This window comes from Gossypium hirsutum, chromosome A05, assembly GCF_007990345.1.
Source record: "Gossypium hirsutum isolate 1008001.06 chromosome A05, Gossypium_hirsutum_v2.1, whole genome shotgun sequence".
NCBI lineage: Eukaryota > Viridiplantae > Streptophyta > Magnoliopsida > Malvales > Malvaceae > Gossypium > Gossypium hirsutum.
The window spans coordinates 75,536,289-75,550,196 of NC_053428.1; the positions used below are offsets into that span (position 1 = coordinate 75,536,289).

The 13,908-nt window shown below is 36.5% G+C and overlaps 1 non-coding gene across 1 annotated transcript; it reads right to left on the minus strand.

Moving 5' to 3' along the window:
• Positions 1-13,284: 13,284 nt before the first annotated feature.
• LOC121229758 (small nucleolar RNA R71) lies at positions 13,285-13,391 on the minus strand. Its single transcript, XR_005927713.1, has one exon. It is a non-coding gene; the product is annotated as a small nucleolar RNA R71 (small nucleolar RNA).
• Positions 13,392-13,908: the final 517 nt, after the last annotated feature.

The window sequence follows — 13,908 nt, forward strand, 5'->3', positions numbered from 1 at the left end:
GAGTAACCGAGTTGGAACCGTCTTACCCAACACAAGGTAAGTCATTAAGCATATATTTTGTATTTATCTAAATAGACATAATGTCTATGTAATTATGCCGAATGGAATGATAAATTTATATACATGTATGCATGTGCTGATGAAAGTGTTGAATGAAAAGAAAAGAGGTGAGATGTATTGAGTTGTTGATCTCGGCACTAAGTGTGCGGGTATAAACATTTATGATCATGAGATTGGCACTAAGTGTGCGGGTTTAAATTGTACAGCACTAAGTGTGCGAGTTTGATTATATAGCACTAAGTGTGCGAGTTGATTATATAGCACTGAGTGTGCGGACTTAATATATATTTTTGAATCACTATGGACACTAAGTGTGCGACATTATTGAGTTGATCACGGACAGCGGATCGGGTAAGTACCTTGAGTTCATGGCTAATAGGCGCTACGTTTATATTTGGAGTTGAGCTTGGTAAGTTTGAACCTATGTGACAATTATACTTGAAGTCAAGTACATAAGATTTATCGTGGAATAGGTGAAAGGCCGTTTAGTTGTATGATCGTAACGAAAATAAAATGATGTATGAAAATGCCTCAAATATCCTATTGATTAGTATATGGAATGTGAATGCATGATTCGGTATGAGATTGAACCGATAGGTCTGAGGAACTATGGCATGGTTCGGTAATGATGGAGTAACTAGCCTCGTTCCATTTTGTTTCCTCTTGTGATAATGTTATTAATGGATGGTAGTGCATTGCTTATGACTTACTGAGTTATATACTCACTCGGTGTTTCCTTGTCACCTATTCTAGGTTTCTTGGACTCGTCTCTTTTTGCGTGATCGGGCCGTCATCGAAGTCATCACACCGGTTAGCAACTTTTGGTATCTTCTTTTTAGTGGGTCTAGGAGAACATTTCGGCATGTATAGGCTATTGTGTTTTGTTGAAATTTGGTATGTAAAATTTTAGCCATGCGAAAATGGCATAAATGTTCGGTTGGATTTGGTTCTATGATGTTTGGACGCAAGTCTTGGTAATTCGGTTTTGGTTGAGTATCGGTTGAGGCCTACTCGGTTATTATGCCATATGTCATGGTTGATTATTTTGGTGTTAAAATTCATGATATGGCAATAGTGTAGTAGGGAGATGTTTGATAATGATTAGCCTTTGGTATGGCTAGACATGATTATAAATTGGGGATATGTATGATGAATTACTAGTTAGATCAAGGAGAAATCACGAAATAGGCATAGTTGTTTTAGTAACAGATGCTGGCAGCAGCAGTGACATGAGATTGAAAAATCACTAAAAATAGTAGGAATGGAATTAATTAATGAATAAATTATGTAATCGAAGCTCGATGAGTCTACTTTCATATGGAAGAAACGAAACGACCATGTGAGCTGTATGTTAGGAGATAAGTAAACTCTTGTGAAGCAGGGCCAGAGCGATTTCTGGATTTCCTGTTCCGACTTTGGAAATTTCTTATAAATTAACCAGAGATAACTAGGAGTCATGCCATATATGTATAGATTCCTCTTTGAGTCTAGTTTCTAGAGAAACAAACGGCATCAGTATTGAAGCTCTGTGCAGGGAGATATCCAAGTCGTAATGCGCAAAGGTCAGTGTATTCGACCCCTGTAACATGGGAGACTTTGACTAATAAACTGTACTAGTTGACCCGACCAAAAATTTTAGAAAAAAATATGTAGATGGGAATATGAGTCTAGTTTCAGGGAAAATTTACGGAACTGGATTTCGAGTTTCAGAACTCAAGATATGAATTTTAAAGCGACTAGTACGCAGATTGGCAGCTTGTCTGGAAAATTTTTTTTTAAGTGGTTTGAAGTCTGTTAACACCTCGTGTTCGACTCCGACGACGGTCTCGGGTTCGGGGTGTTACACCTGGAGGTTGGAATTCATTGAGCACAGGTACAGTGACATGTCTGTGATGGAATACGAGGCTAAGTTTATAAGGCTTAGCTGTTATGCTACGGGTATGGTTACGATTGAACAGGGTAAGTATGCCCAATTAGAGTTTGGGCTGAGATTCGAGCTGATGATGCAAGTGGTGAAAGAGTTTCCTTATGTCTTTCTAGAAGGGTTGCCCAGTTTATCTCCTTAACGTGAAGTTGAGTTTGGAATTGAATTGCTACTTGGGATAGCACCGGTGCCCATTGCATCTTATCGCATGGCACCTAAGGAGCTTAAAGAGCTCAAAGTGTAGTTGCAAGAGTTGCTTGATCATGACTTCATAAGGCCACGTGTATCACCGTGGGGAGGTCTAGTGCTATTTGTAAAGAAGAAGGATGAGTCAATAAGGTTTTGTATTGATTATCTTTAGTTCAATAAACTGATTGTAAATAATAAGTACCCTTTTTCGAGGATTGATGACCTTTTTGATCAATTTACGGGTGCCACAGTTTTCTCCAAGACTGATCTGAGGTCAAGTTACTATCAGTTGCATGTGATAGAAGTTGATATACTTAAAACTACTTTCAGGATTCGATATGAGTAGTATGAATTTCTAGTGATGCCTTTCAGACTTATGAATGCTCCCATTGCTTTCATGGACCTCATGAATAGAGTCTTTAAGCTTTATCATAATCAATTTGTAGTAGTCTTCATTGATAACATTCTGATCTATTTAAAGTCTAAGTTGGAGCTTGAGGAACATTTAAGGTTAGTCCTTCAAACATTACATGAGAAAAAGCTATACGTAAAGCTAACTAAGTGTGAGTTTTGGCTTAGAGAAGTGATAATTTTTAGACATGTGGTATCTGCTGAAGGTATTCGTGTTGACCCTAAGAAGATCAAGGCTATTCTGGATTGGAAGCAGCCTAAAAATGTTAGTGAGATTCAGAGTTTTCTTGGACTTTTTGGGTATTATCAAAGGTTTATTAAGGGATTTTCGTTGATTGTGGAACTAATGATGAAGCTATTGAGAAAGAGCATGTCACTTAAATGGATTGATGAATAGTAGGTTAGTTTCAAGAAACTCAAAGTAGTATTAACACTGACACCTGTATTGATTCAACCGGAGTCTGGTAAGGATTATTTGGTTTACAGTTACGCTTCTCATACAGGCCTTGGATGTGTGTTGATGCAATATAGCAAAGTAGTGGGTTATGCTTCGAGGTAGCCCAAACCGCATTAGTGTAACTATTCAAAACATGACCTTGAATTGGCTGCGGTAGTTTTTGCTTTTAAGATTTAGAGGCACATATTTATGGAGAGAAATGTGTCATCTACACAAATCATAACAATCTTAAGTATCTACTTACTCAGAAGGAGTTAAACTTGAGACAGAGGCATTGGATAGAGCTACTTAAGGACTATGACTGCACTATTGAATTTCATTCGGGTAAAGCTAATGTCGTGACTGATGCATTGAGTAGAAAAGCGATGAAAGAGTTAAGAGTAATGTTTGTTAGATTAAGTTTGTTTGAGGATGAAGGCGTACTTGTGAAGTTACAAGTGTGACCTACTATGTTGGATAAGATCAAGTTGAAATAGTTATCGAATACGTCCTTATCAAGTACCGACTACTTGTTACCGAGGTTGGTAAAGCTGTAGATTTATGAGATTGTGAGACTTCATAGGGTATCTATTTCTATCATTTCTGATTGGGATCTTTATTTCACATCTCAATTTTGGAAGAAACTACATGAGTCTCTTGGTACAAGGTTGAACTTCAGTACGACTTTTCATCCACAGTCTGATGGGCAATCTGAGAGGGTTATCTAGATTCTTGAGGATATGTTGAGAGGTTGTGTGATTGATTTCTTAGGCAGTTGGGAGGAACATTTGCATTTTTTGAATTCACATATAATAATAGATCCTAGTCGAGCATTCAGATGGCTCCTTATGAAGTTCTTTATGGATGCAAGTGTAGGACACCTCTGTATTAGACTAAATTGAGGGAGAAGAAAGTGTTAGGATTGGATTTAATGTAAGAGACGAAAAATATTGTGAAAATTATTCAGGATCGTTTAAGCAGCATCAGATCGACAGAAGTCTTATTTAAACATGAAGAGGAAGGATATAGAGTTAAGTGCTGGTTATCAAGGCTTCCTTAAAGTTTCACCTTGGAAGTGTCATACCCTAAAATGGGGCCTAAGAGTTTTAGGGGTAATTTAGGAATTTTAGCCTTAGACTGTTCAGAATTTTGCGACATGGTTTATCAGTAATTTTTTTACTATGGTTTTTAGAAAATTAAATCAATTTTTGAAAATGAGTTTTAAATACCTTTAAATTTGAAAACAGGACTGATTTGTAAAAAAGTCAAAATTGGGAGTTTTTATGAAGCAATTTAACCAGTTTTTCAAATCCAGAAATAACCTTCACCAAGTTATTTCACGTAAAAACTACCCAAAATTTGTGTTTGTCATCCATTGATTCTCTCTAGCTATTTCAATCAATTTTGAACTACAAGTCCTAATTCCTTTTGATTTCTATCATCTTTTAAGTTATAAACCTGTATAAAAACCAAGAAAAGCACCTAAAACACTATAGTTTCCTCTATTATCAAGCTTGTGGGTTTTCAGATTTTTGATCAAATGCTTAGTTTTTTGTCAACTAAGGTAGCAATTCAATTTCTTATTAGTTTTAAATGTTATTTAGTATTTAAAACCAAAAATCACCTAAATGCTGGAAACACAAAAAATTACACACTTTTTCATACCCTTTTTAACTTAAAATTCATGTGAAATCGGTTAAATTTTTGTCGAAAAATAATTAATTTTTATTAAATAATTAAAGTGCACTTAAAATATGGACATGTTTAATTTTAGTTAATTTCATAATTAGTTTTGGTGAATTTTGGTTATTTTTGACAGATTTGCACAAAGGGCAAAAAATGGCTCGGCAGACACTACTAGAAGCACAAAACCAAGAAGCAATTTAAAGTATCTGGGTGAACTAAATTTCAGCCTAAGACGGTCCAAAATTATATGTATTTATTCATAATTTAATTAATTTTAATTTATATCCAATTTAATTTGGGTTAATAAATTATAATTAATTAATTATGAAAAAATGGTCCGATTGAACCGAACTGAGTAAACCGAACCAGCCAAGAAAAGGACAACCCAAAACCGTACAAGTGCTGACCTAATTCAGCTTATTAGCTGATTATTTAAGCTGAAAAGAAGCCTTTGATGACTTGTTCAAATTGCAATTAGACCCCTCCACAATTAATGGCTTTGTAGATTTGCCCCAAGCCATATTTAGCAAAGTTGAAGCCATCAACTTTGCCATATGTGGCCAGCCAAGGGGTGGCTCTTTGGCTGCTATTTTTAGCAAATTTTAGCTGTCACATTCAGTTATAAAAACCCCTCTTGGCTGATCATTCAAAGCATCCCTCATTCATTCACATCTTTTTTCTCTTCTCTCATTTTCTCCTCTCATTTTCCCGTTCAAAGTCCATTACTCTCTTGCCGATTTCTCCTCTTGGAAAAAGGGGCATTCATAAGCCATTTTGGAGCAACATTGAAGTGTTCATAGCAGCCTTGGTCGACGAGGACAACAAAGAATGAAGAATGGAGCAACCTAATCAAGCCACGGAAAAACACCAGATTTGATTCTTGTTCCCTATCTCTTTAATTTTTGTTGTTTTTGTGATGAACATATCTATGAATATTTATTTTTTTAGAATGGTTAATTTAATCAGCTTAGCTTGAATTTAATTTGTAACAACCCGATTTTGGGCCTAGTCGAAACAGTGGTTTCAGGACCACAAATTCGAGGCCAAGAAATTATTTTTTATTATTATTTTAGTGTCATAGTATGATTATGTGAGTACATGAAAATTTTGGTAAATTAATTTTAGCGATTGGGAGCCTAATTGCAAAAAAGGACTAAATCACATAAACGGAGAAAGTTTTGATTAAATAGCCAAAGGTGTTAAATAGCTAGAGAACCAAAATCTAGGGTCTTTAATGTACAATTAAGCCCTTAAACATATGCTGGCCGGCCATAGAGACAAAGATGAGACAACTTTGAATGTTAGGTGAAATTTGGTGACTTATTTGACTAAAGATAAAATAGAATAAACAAAGGATGATATCATCTCTTTTTCATCTTCTTCTTCACCAAAATTTTTATCAATAATAAGGGTTTTGAAGCTTTAAAATTTCAGCCTAGCTATCTCCTTGCAAGTAAGTGATTTAGATGCCTATTTTTTATATTCTTTATACTTTTGGAACCCTTGTAGCATAAGCTAGCTAATGGGGGGACTATTTTGTGAAATGGTTAATAGTATAAGGATTTGCCATGAAAAGGTTTTTAATGTTGGCTGAGTTTTTTATGGAAGGAAATAAGTCTTAGTTGTGTAATAAACAACTTTTGTGAAGAGTTATTTATGAAAAACACCTAAAAGGGACTAGTTTGTAGTAATTGCAAAATAGATAGTAATATGGTGAAATAATGGAAATTTTGGGTTGCTATAAGAGTAAAAAGGGTTCAGCTAGGCTTAATACATGAAAAAATTCGATAAAAATCGATTTTTGAGTCTATAGGAAAAATGGACATTTTGCTAAAAATGTGAATTTTTTATTTTCTAAATTTATTTTGTGGTTTAATGAGTGAATTTTTATTATTTTAGATCAAGAAATACAAAATCCAAACTTAAACCGGGGGAAAGCCAAGCAAGTAGATTAAATCGGCTAGTCACCTACATTTTATGATCCGAGGTAAGTTGTATGTTAATAATGCAACTATGTTGTTATGATGTGTGATTGAATTGATATTGCATAGATTGTTTTGTTTGTGAATATGAGTATGCATGTTGAGAAATTAATGTAATAAAGAATCCCAATTGAACATTAGGAATAGAATTGGGTATTCATGTCATAACGTTGGATGATATGTGTGCCAATGTAAGACATGTCTGAGACATGCATCAGCCACATTACGAGATCTAGTGTAAGACATGTTTGGGACATGCATCAGATTTGAGACGAGAGTTAGTGTAAGACATGTCTAGGACATGCATCAGCCTTGAGATATACAAGCTAGTGTAAGACCTATCTAGGACATGGCGTTAGCTTATTGTGTGTCAGTGTAATACCTATCTTTGACATGGCATCGACACCGATAGATGAGAGCCAATGTAAAACCTGTCTGGGACACAGCACTGGCCTTAATATATGCAAGTCAGTGTAAGACCTGTCGGGGACATGGCATTGACTTTGATGTGCTACCCAGTGTAAGACCATGTCTAAGACATGGCATTGGCATCTTATCCCATGTTTGGGGCTATTGAATATCCTGTAGTATTGCAAATGGTTCAATGGGAGATTTATGGCTTATATCGAAATGAGAGAACTTATGACCATGTGGTGAGTGGTACAGGTGCCTAAATGAGAATTACAACATACGAGCTTCATTTACATTGTATGTTTAGTAAAGGAGGAAAGTGAATAAGTTATGCATATAACTACTTGTGTATTTTATACGAATTATGAAATGTAAATTCAAACCAATGTTGTATGATTGGTGAGAAACAAATATGAGCAAGTAGTGTTTATGAATCCTTACTTTCATCTGCAAATGTATGATCCCTTATGGTAGCTTATAGTTACTCATTATTTGCATGCGACTTACTAAGCTTTATGCTTACCTCTTTTCCTTTCCAGTTTCTTATAGTGCCACCAAAGTAGCTCGTGGATCATCGCCTTATATTGGAGAAGCCAGTCACACTATCCCTGAAGTAATTGGTATAGCTAGTTTTATCATTTTGATTATGGCATGTATAGAACTAGCCTTTTTGTAATGGTCACATTGTTTTAGGCCAAATGAGTGGCTTACCATAGCTCTTTAGTCATTTTGTATAATGCCATGGATAGTGGCTAATATTGGTTATTGATAAGTGCAAATGATGATGATTTCATAGATAAGTAAACCGCATGACTAATCAAGTTCTTATTAGATTGCTATAGTGTAATGTGGTTGTATTAGATATCTTATTGTGGTTGAATTGGCTTTGTGTTGCCGTGTGAATTGGTGGTATCTATTGTTTTGTAGGTAGGTGTAAGTAAGGGTGGCAAAAAGGCTTGGTAGATGCCTATTTTTGCCCACACGACTAGATGCACAGGAGTGTGCCTAGGCCGTGTGTGACACACGGTCAGCCCCATGGGCATGTTATCCAGCCGTGTGTCCCTTGCACCTCAAATTTGTAAGTCAGTATGCATGGTAGTAAACACACGGGCAAAGACATGGCCATGTGTCTTAGCTGTGTGGAGGACACGGCCTTTGGCCATAAGCGTGTGCCTTGGTCGTGTGCCTCTAATTGGTTGCTGACCTCAGAAACAGAATGTCAAGGTTTTTAGACACGGGCTAAGACACAGGGGTGTCATGGCCGTGTGAGGGACACGGGCCATGGACACGACGGGCGTGTGTCAGGCCGTGTGAAAACCTCTATAGGTTTGAATTTAGAAATAAATTTACACGGGTTTGGGGCACGGGCATGTTCCTTTGTGCCTAGGCCGTGTGGACCATACGGGCTTTCAACACGACTATGTCAAAATGGCCACACAGGTGTGTTGCCCTTTCACACGAGTGTGTACCCTTGTTTCAAGTGACATTTTTCAAAGTTTTTAAAGGTGTTCGGATTAAACCCAAATCATTTCTAAAGTGTGTTTTGGGTCTCATAAGCCCATATTAAGAATTTCTAAATTAAAATTGAAAAGCTTTAAATTTGATCCGGTTTTTGCAACTCAGAAATGATTGTATGCTTGCGTTTAAGTCAGGTAATGCCTCGTGCCCAGTCCCAACCTCGGACTTGGGTAAGGGGTGTTACATAATTCGTCTTGGTTTGATTGCATTTCGTGCTCTTAAATTATTAAAATCGTGTTTATGTTGTTATAGGCCTCGGTAAAATGCTTGATTAAGTAAAATCATGCCTAAGTTATTCTTGCACTATAATTGTGAGGGAACTAATAAATTAATTATTTAAACGGATTGAAATAGTAATTAATTGACACAATACTTAACCAATGCATGTTTATTCTTCTAAGGTAGCTAAAGGTTAAACTAGCAATGCATCTAGAGATACACTTGCCTTGCATAACTTGCAAGATTATTGTGATTAAACTATTTCAAGGTAAGGATACCTTGTTACGTCACATAGTCTTTTATGTTCTTATTAGGTTTAATTAATCATTTGAATTGACATAGGAATATGCAAGAGATTAGTTCAATTTAATGAGTATGTATGTGCAATAACATGTTTGCTTATTAAAATCTGTTTAATCGTTTGAATTGACATAGGGATCTGTTAACAGATGAATGGATTTGTGTAGGTGAGTATGTTCATAAGTTAGCAAATTACTGTGTTTCCATGAATTTATTTGTAACAACATAAACATGAGTTTAATAATTCTAAGATGAATAAATGTAAGTAATCCAACACAATTAAGTCATCTTGATTAAATCATATTTTGAAATCGTGCATTAGAACTTTTATTTTTATTTAGTTTAAAATATATTTTTTCTTAATCACCCTCCTCAAACAATTTTTTTACCAAAGTGTTTTAAATTGCATTCATAAATAATTCTTTTCACAGTCTGTAACACCCCAAACCCAGCTCAGACGTTATGGCCAAATCCAGCATGTCACATTGAAGTGTTTTATCGAAAACCTTGGTTTCACTAAAAACCCTTCTTTGAAATAAAAACCTTGAGTAAAATCCCAGCTTGTATTTGTTGCTTTCAAAGCGAGGTGTATTTTAAATAAAAAAACTATTCCTTCTTGTATGATAATAATTACTTTGTAAAATCTCTTTTTAGTTGCAGAAGCTTTATTTAAAACAGATGATCTATGAAAACTTGTCATTTAAAAATTGAGTTGCGGAAACGTAGTATTCAAAAATAGTTATGGTTTTAGGAAAACCATATTCTACTTCTAGCAAATATAAAGCATAATAATAAATATAATCCTAATTTGAATAATAACCAGAGGAAAGGCCTTATTACATTCCGGACTGAAATAAATTTAAATACTAGAAATTATAGGCTTAAGAAAAGAAGTCCAAGTCGTCTTGCTAGCTGGCCACCTCGGAGTCCCTCCAACTGTCGAACCACCTACTGAGGATCACCTGAGAAAAATAAAAGAGGGGGTGAGTTTTCGAAAACTCAGTGTGTACAACCCTCCCCAAATAGAAAAGCACGCAATAGCAAGTCTTTTTGGGCCTGAGCCGAATTCAATTTCAGAACAAATGTAAGCAATCAAATATGCACGGATCCCACCCATCCAACCGCTACACACCATCTCTATCCCTTAATACACACCATGTGGGGATATAAATATCGACCCACCCATCCGATACACTCCAATGGTAGCCCGGTTGCGGAACTATCTTCATTGCAGCAAGCTGCTAATCAAATATTGGGCTTAATATCTATCAGTGGATCCACAGTCGTCAAGCAACCATGCGATCCTCATATGCTTCCTCCCTTTCATAATTCCCAACCCATATGCAACCTAAACAGAATATCATATGAATGCAGCAGGTATACATGTAACATTCATAAATCTTACATTCCACACATAGGGGTATTTTAGTCATTTCCACCCTAAGGGGCATTTTCGGTAATTTCTCTTTATTATGGGTTTATTACTTACCTTGGCCCATTAACAAGTCCTTGTTGGCTAAAGTGAATAGATACTATGCACCAGGTAGGATCCTAGAGAAGAGGAGGTGAGTCATTAAGACCGCTTAAGTACCAAGCTCTCCCTAGATCCAATCCTAGACATGCATATACCCATTGCCACACCTTAACCTTATAACTCGTCCATAGTCTCAATTAATTAATTATTTAAGTTTTATGCCTGATTGAGTAGTTACCAAAAAACTGGGTCCACAACCACTTACTAAACACTAACAGATCCATACTTATTCATTTGGCCCCTTTAGGCCCAATCTCATTCATATGGCCTATTAGGCCCAATCACATTCATATGGCCCATCAAGCCCAATCACTTTCATATGGCCTGTCAGGCCCAATCACACTCATAGTCATGCAATCATAAGATTTTTCATCACATAGTATCAAATTGCCAATTTTGACTATTATGGGCCCTACAGCCCTTCGGGCCCATTTAGCCCATTTTGGCCTGGTTGGCCAATACACGACCCAAGTTCATGGGATCGCTCATGGGGCCTCTGATAACCTATCGGTTTCCCCCAACGAGTGTTCACGCACTCGCAAGACTATTGTAGCCAAACTTCTGGCTTTTCAACATTTCGGCTTTTCGGCATTTCGGAATTTGTCGGTCTACTGTGTGTGTGCAGTGTAGGTATACACCTGGTACTAAAACGTGCCACGATCTCCTTAGCCACGAACCTACAAACGATGTCACTCAACAATTAATCGCACACTTACCAAATACGATCACCAAAAATCGAAAATCTTACCTTTGCCTTACCTTGAACGATAAGCCTGAACAACCCTTCCTTGATCACTAATCACGAGTATTTCTTAAATCTGCATCAATCTTAATCATTAAGAACCAAACAACAAGTGACTCGCAATAATCTTAATTCACTCTTAAATCATCCATGACCATTCGACCAACCTTAACCAATAAAAGATGAAAACTTAACCAAAACCCCAAAATGCCTAAGGAGCAATTCGGTAGAGATCTAAAATCTGAGATTCATACTAATCCCCTACCAAACCGATTTAGAAAGAGTGAGGGAGAGAAGAAATAGGTACTAGGAAGACCAATTAAATGAAAGTAAATCACTTACACAAGAATCGATCGGCCAACATTGAAGAAGAAGTGGCGGCACAACAGGATTTTGGCCAAAAGATATTTGGCTTTAGAGAAAGTAACTAGGAGCGAGAAAGAAAAGAGTTTGATGAGAAAGGAAGGAAAGAAATTGGAATAAACTAAAAGAGAAAGAATAAGGTATTTCGACTTTTAGATATTTGAAGAGAAAAGTGTTTTCAATAAAAAGAAAGGAAAAATTCGGCATTAGCCTTGAATTCCCAAAATCGACACCTATATATACTATAGCCGAATTTACCTATCCCCAAATTCCCAATTCAGCTCCACTTCTCTACCCCCACCTCATCTCCTAACTTTTCTCCCTGATAACTCCTTAATCCCTTCTTTAAATTCCTCCTCTGATCACTCCCTTCAAAGTTCACATCCAACGCCACTACTGGCCATTTATTGAGCAAAAATAAATCCTTCTTTTGAGGAAGGAGGGATTTGAACCCCAAACCTCCTTGCCATGCATGTGACGCCACCTCTAAGCCCCACATGTGACGCTACTTGCCACTCCAACACAAGGCTCCTTATGTCCAATTCCTCCTTCATTTATTTAAAAACCAAACTACTTGCCACCAAGGTTCTTTTAATTATTAAACTATAATTTCCTTCACCCCAAAGTTCGAACTCATGACTTAACCAAAGCCTATTATCACATAAATAACACTTGACTAGGAATATTAAGCAACCTTTTATCAAAACTGATAAAAAAGAAAGTTTGGGATTTTGGGGCGTTACACAGTCCCTGTGGGTACGATAACTCGACATTTACTTGTCACTTTATTACTTGTTACGATTGTGTACACTTGCACATTTCTGTCGTTCCAAGTTTTTGGCGCCATTGCCGGGGAACTGTTTTAAAGAGTCATTACTTGGGAATTTGTTAGTTTTGCATTTTGGTTTAATTTTCTATTTAATTTTTAACTTAATTAATTTTTTTGTGATTATTTCAGGTGTTTCTGAGTATTGACCGAATTATTGACCTACTCCCTGTAGACCCTGAGATAAAAAGAACTTTTCGAGAGCGAAGAAGACAAGCAAATCAGAGAAGGACCAAAGAGATAAACGTTGAAAATCCAAATCAAGGAAACAGAGCAAACCTTGCTCAAAATCCTATCCTTATTGTTGATGATAAAGATAGAGCTTTAAGACAGTATGCTGTGCCAGTATTTCATGACCTTAACCCGGGTTTTAGGAGACCCAAAATTGAGGCACAACAGTTCGAGCTGAAGCCAGTTATGTTCCAAATGCTTCAAAAAGTGGGCCAATTCATTGGAATGCTTACCGAAGATCCTCACCTACACTTAAGACTATTTATAGAGGTGAGCGATTCTTTCAAGTTAGCCGGAGTACCCAAAGATGCATTACAATTGAAGTTTTTCCCATATTCACTAAGGGACAGAGCTCAAGCCTGCTTGAACTCATTGGCACCAAATTCAATTTCCACATGACAAGATTAGCAGAAAGATTCCTTATGAAGTATTTCCCAGCTAGCAAGAATGCTAAGTTGAGGAACGAGATCACTACTTTCCAACAAATAGATGATGAGTCCTTGTATAAGGCATGGGAAAGGTACAAAGAATTATTACGAAAGTGTCCTCATCATGGAATCCCACATTGCATCCAACTTGAGACATTTTATAATGGTCTAAATGCTCACACGAGAATGGTAGTGGACGCTTCTACTAACGATGCTCTCCTTTCTAAGTCTTATAATAAGGCTTATGAAATTATTGAGAGGATTGCCAGCAACAAATATCAATGGCCAACCAATCGAGCAATGTCAGGAAGATGAGTTGCTGGAATACATGAAGTAGACACTCTTACTGCACTAGCATCTCAAGTATTATCAATATGCTCAATGTTAAAAAATTTTACTACTAATGGGTATAATAGTTTTACAGTACAACCATGAAATCAATTTGAAAGTATAGCTTATGTCAATTATGCGGAAGGAAATTTGTCTGAAGAATGTCCATCGAACCCAAAATCCATATATTACATGGGTAACCAGAACCAAAATCTAGGAAGGCAAGGACTGCAATCCAATTTTTATAACCTATCGTGGCAAAATCACCCCAATTTTTCCTTGAGTAACCAAGGAATTTGAATTAGTAACACTTACGCC